Source organism: Brassica napus, chromosome C3, assembly GCF_020379485.1.
Source record: "Brassica napus cultivar Da-Ae chromosome C3, Da-Ae, whole genome shotgun sequence".
Taxonomy (NCBI): domain Eukaryota; kingdom Viridiplantae; phylum Streptophyta; class Magnoliopsida; order Brassicales; family Brassicaceae; genus Brassica; species Brassica napus.
The window spans coordinates 67,181,375-67,189,755 of NC_063446.1; the positions used below are offsets into that span (position 1 = coordinate 67,181,375).

The following is an 8,381-nucleotide window of genomic DNA, read 5'->3' on the forward strand; positions in this document are numbered from 1 at the left end:
TTTATGTTTCCGTATTATACTTTTTTCAAATTCAAACCTTTTAAAAAAAAAATTTCGAATTTTTTTTTCATAATTTTTTTTGAAAATCGGAAATTATTTTTGAAACTATTTTTAAATTTTTTTAAAATTTTAATATTTATTTATATAGTTATTAGAATCCTAAATTTTACATTCTAAAAATCCTACCTCACCCCTCAACTCTAAACCCTAAGTCTAGATTAGTTAACCTTATGGCTATAAATGTCTTTTATCTTTCATTAAAATTGAAGGTAAAAATGGTTAGAGTAAACATGAAAAGTGGTACTATGAATGTGATATTTTTGGCAATTTCTCTTAAATAATTTCAAATTATTTGATAGTAATTGATATATTATTAGTATAAATACAAATATATTTTTCGTTTTAGTATAATAAAATTACACAAATTTATTTAATCTCTGTTTTTAAATAAGTAAATAAATTAATAATTACTATTAGATAATATCATAAATTAATATTTATTTAATATTCGCAAGTAACAAAAAATGATATGTATATCTATATATACATATACTATTATTTACAAATTATAGTGGTTAAAGCTGTTGTTACATTTAATAAATTATTATTATATATTGTATTATATAGTCATACATTTTGTTATAGATAACTATAGTAGTCAATTAACCAAGAAGAAAAGAAAAACGTGTTTAAAAAATATAATTCATATTTATCCGAATATATATAATGATTTATTAGAATATAGATAAATATAATAATCAATTAACCAAAAAAACGTGTTTAACAAATATAATTCATGTTTATCCTAATGTTCAAAGTTTATTTTTAGAGCTTTTTCAAAATGACTAAAAACAAAAAAAATTAAATACAAAACTAACCCATGATTTTTTTTGAAACTTTCATTTGCCTTACCACCCCAAAAATTCGGATTATTCACGAAATATCATTACTTTTTTCGAAAATGCATATTTTACTCAATTATCCTCATCTTCTTCTTTTATTTACAACATTGTCACTGTCATCAATAAACCAACCACCATGAACAACCAATTTCAAACTCTAAATGCACCTAAAACTAACATCTACATTTTCATATTCTTATTTTTTACCACACGAACCATTCTCTTTTAGTTCCTCTTTTATTTCATCCCAAAATTCAAACTTTTTATTTCAAAATTTATAAGTTTATTAGAATTACTCGAGTTCATCATTCTTGGTGAAGAACGAGTGGAGAACTTTCATTAAAAAGTTATGTATGCTTGGAGAAGCTCGCTAAATATGAATTTCACCGGATCAAAGAATGATCTTTGAATTTTTCCAGATATTTTTAGTGAAAAATACTTCTCTCGAAGTTTTCTCCACCGAGAAAACTTCCATAGAAGTCTTCTGGTCAATGCAAAGGTTAATTTTGCAATTGACTTTTTGTGTGTGTTTTCAGAGAAAAATTCTCTCGAAGTCTTCCAACTTTTCTTCGTTAACAAAAAAATTGAGTAGACATCTCTGGAAGTTTTCTCGGATGAACAGGTTTGTTTTGCAATTGACCGAGTCATGTCAGATATTTGATTTTCTATAGAAATTTCTCTGGAAGTATTCTCACTTTCGGTGGATGTCTGCTCACTGTCAGTGGGTGTCTGCATAGGTTAGTTTTACAATTGACATTTAAAAATAAAAAAAAAATTAATTAGAAGATATCCAAAGTCTTCTACCAGAATTCTTCCCTAGAAGTCTTCCCGATTTTTATTCTGTGATTCTGGTCAAACCTTTGGTTATGAAAAAAATTCATAAAAAGTGAAATATGGTTAATTGTAAAAGTAATCTACGCAGACTTTCACTAACAGTGAAAAGACTTCTTTGGAAGTCTTCCGACATAAGACTTCTAGGAAAATCTTCTAAGAAAAACTTAAAACTAACATGTTTATTCGAGAAGACTTTTATACGAGTCTTTTCTCTTATTTTCGAGAATTTTTTAAAAACAAAAGTAAGTCAATTTTACAAAAGAAGACTTTTAAAAAGTATGTTGTGTAGTAGACTTCTCTGGAAGTCTTCCTTTGTAAATTAACAATTGCAAAAATAAACTAAATGGCAGACTTGAGAAAGTTTTCTAGGTCAATGTTTAATAAATTCTTATTTTCTTTTAAATTAAAATTTTTTTTAAATATTTTATTGTTAATTCATGTATATTAGTCTATATTGGAGCTCATCAATGAAATTCATAATTTAATTGGTGATAATTATTAATGTTTCTAGCTAACGAGAGAAGATTTTTTATTCAACTATTTAAAAATCGAATAGATAAAGTTTTAAGAGCATTTTTAACCGTATTTCATTTTTTTTATTTCAAAATGGAGTTAGAGAAAAGAATGCTTCAACTTCACTATATTTTACACTTTATAATAGAATAAAGGTTAAAAATAGATTTATTATGAAGTATTTTTTATTTTTTATTCATTGCGGTATATTTTATTATAAAATAGAATATGGATGGAGCGGACCACACTATATAGTATGGTGTTATTCCATTTTAGAAAACAAATATATGAAATCTGCAATGGAAATGCTCTTATTATGGGTAGGCAAAAGCCAAGAATTTGTTATTTTATGTATATTTGACATTTGAATTATCTTGTAACAAAATTTTGAATTGTATTTAATGTGTCAAAATGAGTACTTGTTACTCGAACACTTGTTTAAAACGAATTGTTTATAAGTTATGGTCTCAGTCTATTTTAATACTTCGAGCGTTTGTGAATTACTTATAAGAACTTCCAAATCTGTAAGAGCTAATTGCTAAATAACATTCTAATGGAGGAAACATGTGAATTCGTTTTGTTTACTCTACTATGAAAAAAAACATGATATTATTTTTAATGAAATACAGTATAACCTCTTTAAATTAATACTCTATAAATTAATATACATTAAAAATTTCTATAAAATAATATAATTTTATAGTCTTAAATTGAGTTTTTGGTTCAATTAGTATATCGATAAATTAATAAAAAAATTATAGTTTGGTGTAGTCCCAAAATTATTAATTTATAGAGGTTTCACTGTACTTGTGTATGTTATATAGAAAAAAGACCAAAAAACATGAACTCGATAAAATATTATTTACTTTATTTTTAGATATTTACTTCTTACGACAGAAAAAACATCTTATGGGCTTAGGTTTCTGTTATTGCGGTTTAATTATCATTTTTAATCACCACAAAGATAATAAAATTTATCAATTTTTTTAATGTTAAAAAAATATCTTTTTTTTTTAATAAAAAGCACGTAAAATTATCAAACCAAACCAAGTAGATAACTTTTTCATACATGTTATTTTTGTATTATACTTACTAATATCAAAACACTCCGATACCTATCTTAACAACGATAAATACTTACAAAATCAAGACACATACGGATCCAATAACAAGTATTTGTCTATGGCCCTAGTTCAGCATCACCAACTACGCTATATTTTTCACTATAAAATATAATTTATAATAAAAATGTTCTAATGGTATTATATTTTCAATTCTATAATAGAGTAAAAAATGGGTTTACACTATATATAGAGTAATCTAATTTTTTTGTTCATTACTTTATTTTTTCGCTCGAAAATAGAATAACACAAAAGCAAATCTCAATTCTATTATTGAATTACTCTATTTTAGAGAAAAAAATAGAGTAAACCATTGGAGATGGTTTTTGTAACATACTTATCGAGAACGTTAAGGGTTTGACTAGTTTTTCCATTACCACCCGCAAACGCAGCTTTTGCCAGTGATAGCGGTTGTTGGCATTTTAAAGTCATCACATAAAATGTTATAAATCGTTTCAAACTCCTCCAAACCTCTTAAAATTAGAAGGTAGTTTCCGCTACCATTTGTGATTGCGGCTAGTGGATAAATAATATATAATTATTTTCGAAGAAATATTCAAAAAAATAAAACTAACTATTATAAATAAAAATATATATAAATTTTATATTTTCATTTAAATTCACTAACAATATCTTAATTTATATTTAAAAACTTTAAATCAAGAATATTCACTTTATCTTTTAAATATTAATATATAAATATATATATATATAAAGATACATATATAAATGAAAAAAATAATATTTAAAAAAAAGTTCTTATATAAATCTTCAAAACAAATTTCATTGAATTAAAACTTTTATATAGATTGAAGTAAATAAATAAATGTAATATTTTATTAATTATATTATATTAATGATTATTATATATTTTCTTAATAGTATGTTTTAAATTTTATAATTTTATAATGTGTTAATAGGTAATGTAACATTAACCCGCTGCATCATCTCATAATCAATCAGTCATAAATATCTCACTAATAATTATGTTTCTAACCGTTATACCATTCGTACAAATCGCTTAACGATAGAAACTATAACTACCCATATCCGTAAATTCCGCAACAATTTCCGTAACCCACACGTAACTGATGCGTTTCAAGTTTCAACCATTCATGCCTTAAATCCATGAGAAACATGTGGGTTAATCCATTTTGGTTCCGAAATAGCGACTGCGTCTTTACAAGATAAAACTACTATTTTACCCTCATTTCATAAAGACTATAAAGAAATCCTAATTATTCAACCCCAAATCACCTGGCTTTAGATCTACTATACAAAATGGAAGAAAGTAAAAGAAACCTACTAAATGAAGAAGCCAAAGCTTCTCTAGACATATGGAGATATGCCTTGGGAATTGCAGATATAGCAGCTGCAAAGTGTGCCATCGATCTTAAGATACCAGAAGCCATTGAAACCCATCCTTCCTCACAGCCCGTGACACTAGCGGAGCTCTCCTCCACAATATCTGCATCTCCGTCACATCTCCGCCGTATAATGAGGTTTCTTGTGCACCTAGGAGTCTTTAAAGAAGTCCCCACAGAAGATGGTCTAACCACAGGCTACACTAACACGCCGCTCTCTCGCCGTATGCTGATCACAAAACGTGACGGCAAGTCTATGGCTCCTTTGATTCTATTCGAAACAAATCACGAGATGCTAGCTCCGTGGTTAAGCCTGAGCTCAGTTGTCTCTTCTCCGGTCAATGGTTCACATCCGCCACCGTTTGATGCGGTGCACGGTAAGGATGTGTGGGCTCTAACAAAGGATAATCCGTGCTTCGGAGAGATGATCAATGAGGCCATGGCTTGTGACGCAAGGCGCGTGGTGCCACGTTTAGCCGGCGCTTGTCACGACTTGTTTGACGGCGTGGCTACGGTGGTGGACGTAGGAGGCGGTACCGGAGAGGCGATGGGAATCTTGGTTAAAGAGTTTCCTTGGATCAAAGGATTTAACTTTGATCTTCCTCATGTTATCGAAGTTGCTCAAGTCTTGGATGGTGTTGAAAATGTTGGAGGCGATATGTTTGATTCTATTCCAAAATGTGACGCCGTCTTCATCAAGGTTCAGATCATTCACATACTCTACTCTGTTGAATAACTATTAGTCTATTACTATCAAGTGTTTTTTTCTCTCACAGCTTTGAATTAGTGTTCAAAATCTAATTTACACATAACAAAAAAAAATAAGTAAAACGAATAAATATAAACTAAAATCTTTTTTTAAGCATCCAATTTTTCGAAATATCATCATTCTTTCCACTTAGCAATAAACCTTGTACTAATTAAGCTTTATGTAAGTTATAATTTTTCACTTCGTATAACCTTTGCGTTTACATTCTATTGTTTTGATTCTAGTTGTATTGTTTGTTTGCTTTAAAATGACTAAATAAAGTAAAGATAATGATGATAAAACAGTCATTTTTTTTTAGTTCAAAAAAAAATGACTGTTTTATCATCATTATCTTTACTTTATTTAGATACATATATCCAATTTTGTGTGTGCTTGACAGCATAAAAACAGATGATATATTAACTTTACTTTTATCAACGAAAGAGACTTCTTTGGTTTTGTTTTTTTTTTAACACCAGACTTTTTGTTAAATGTTTAAAGAGAATTAAAACGCATGCATGAGAAAAGTATTTACAAGAGTAAAGTTGCAAAATGCTAGGTGGCACAATTTTTAAAAATTTAAAACTATAAATTTCTACAAATAATTTTTATATTTATTATAATATTATGATTTTTGATATTTCTATAATTATATAAAATGTAAATATTGTTAATTTATTATTTAATCACTGTGTTGGGTAGTTAACCAGTCAAAAGTATCCCGCAAACGCACCAATTTCTAACCGCAGAACCATTCGTACAAATCTCTTAAAACCGCAAGAAACCACAACCACATGCATCCGCAAACTCCTGCAACCGTAACTGTTGCGTTTGAATCAGTGCGTTTGAACCAGTCAGGCCCTGAATCAATTGATGGCGATTACTATCCAGTGCCAAATAACTATAACAATGACTAAAAATCGTAATTTAAAAGTTTGGTTTCTGCATATAATTTAAATAGATAACATGATATCGTATATTCTTATCTCTATATATTATAGTGTGTACAGTGACAAAAAAAAATATCTTTCCGAAACTATATCCTTTATCAAAGATATATATATATATATACATCTTGATAAATATTGGGCTGTAGAATATACATCTTGATAAATATTTTGACAGAAATTTCTTTCCGGAACTATGCTCTTTATCAAAAAAAAACCTTCCTTTCTGAATTATATCTTCTTTTTTCTTTTGTGGACGCCGAAATCATATTTTTAACCACTGATTAAAATGACCAAAATAATTTATTTTAAAATTAAAATTTTTATTTTGTCACAAATATAACCTTTAAAAAAATGACCAAAATAATTTCTTTCAATATTAAAATTTTTAATATTTATTTTTTAAAATTTAAAACTTTATCTCCAAAAGTCCACCCCTTAGCTATAAACTCTAAATCTAGATTAATTAACCCTAAATTAAAAATATATTTTATTGTTTAATAAAATTTATTTTGATTATTTTCTTCGTAACTATTTTTGTGAAAATAAAATAAAACGGGGTTTTCTTAAAATTATATTTTACGTTTTATATATATATATATATATATATATATATATATATATATTTTTTTGTTAATATAAATACTACAAAGCTTCGTCAATATTTCAAAGCATGATATTAGTTTGTGTATCAAATACGTGGTCTAAATTCTAATTTAAGTAATATTTGGAAAATGATGATAGTGGGTGTTACACGATTGGGGAGACGAAGATTGCATTAAAATATTGAAGAATTGCAAAGAATCAAATATTGGAAAAGTGTTTATAGTGGAATCTATAATCAGAGACAAGAAAAAGACGATGATGGTGGAAGAAAGAGATAAAAAGTTAAGAGTATGTCAGATTGATGCTTGATATAGCGATGATGGCTCACACAACCACAGGCAAAGAACGAACTCTGAAAGAGTGGGACTTTGTTCTTAACGAAGCTGGTTTTGCTAGATATGAAGTTAGGGACATTGATAATGTTCACTGTGTTATCATCGCGTATCCTTAGATGAAGGATATGAAAGGGGGTAAACCTAAGCTGAGGAAGAGCTAAACCTAAATATATTTAATTATGATTATCGTTATGTGAGAGTAAGTGTGAGGAGTTATAGTTAAGTTTGAGTGATTGTGTTGTCAGAATAATCAAGGCTTGTTTGAAAACCAGCCATGTTGAGTTTATTGTGTCTTCTCTTTGTATTTTCACATGCTTTTAGTAATCTTGTTGCTTCATTCGGACTTGCACAGTTGCACTTGTAATTTGCTTTTAATTGTTTTTTTTTCTCAAGCCTTATCTCCCCTTGCCTATGTATTTCCATTTAGATTTTCTTTATGTTAGCTTTGTGTTGGTCCAAACCTAACTATTTATAGGTGGGGAGAGAGACCTAGCTTACTCATCAAATTTTGATTACTTCCTCACCAATACTTTCTTACTTCCTTGGCAAGTTTCATCGTCTAATCTCAACCATCCATCAAGGTTGAGTAATGACAAGTGTTTTAGATTTCTAGAACATTTTTCTTTGATGCATTGAACTTAATTCAAATGCCTTCTTACATTGACACATGTTTTCATGAGTCACAATATGAGAAGCCTTCTAGAACATGAATCACTTGTCCATTAGTTAAGTCATCTATACTATTAAAGCAGAATCTCTCATAGGATCATGCCCTTAGTTGTTTGAATTATTTACAATGACATGCCACTCATTAATGTTATCATTTCCTTATTTAAAAAAAACACTCAGAATAAATACACTCCTATGATTATGACAATCTTTTATATTCTTCGATCAATTGTTTAATTCTTGAAAATAGTTTTAGGCAACAATCTTATATCATTTAGTGTAATCGATTGTGCACAAACATATATTTCATATGATTTTCCAAATTATGGTTTCAAGATTTTT

At 28.0% G+C, this 8,381-nt stretch overlaps 1 pseudogene; it reads left to right on the forward strand.

Annotated features, from left to right (window-relative positions):
• Nucleotides 1-4,598: 4,598 nt before the first annotated feature.
• On the forward strand, nucleotides 4,599-7,768 carry LOC125583437 (annotated as a pseudogene).
• Nucleotides 7,769-8,381: the final 613 nt, after the last annotated feature.